We start from the raw sequence: 268 nt of genomic DNA, 5'->3' as shown, positions 1-268 counted from the left end.
AATTAAAGGTAAATACGCCCCTCTTATATAGACTCTTAGACCTGAGTTTTCATTAGGCTCTTTTACCAGCAGTTCTGATTGGTTAACTATGAGGGAGAACCACAGAGGTATGAGAGAACCACAGAGGTATGAGAGAACCACAGAGGTATGAGAGAACCACAGAGGTATGAGAGAACCACAGAGGTATGAGAGAACCACAGAGGTATGAGAGAACCACAGAGGTATGAGAGAACCACAGAGGTATGAGAGAACCACAGAGGTATGAGAG

The sequence above is a fragment of the Penaeus monodon genome, chromosome 22 (assembly GCF_015228065.2).
Source record: "Penaeus monodon isolate SGIC_2016 chromosome 22, NSTDA_Pmon_1, whole genome shotgun sequence".
In the NCBI taxonomy this organism is placed as follows: domain Eukaryota; kingdom Metazoa; phylum Arthropoda; class Malacostraca; order Decapoda; family Penaeidae; genus Penaeus; species Penaeus monodon.
The sequence above is the reverse complement of the archived record's forward strand: the minus strand, read 5'-3'. Positions refer to the sequence as shown.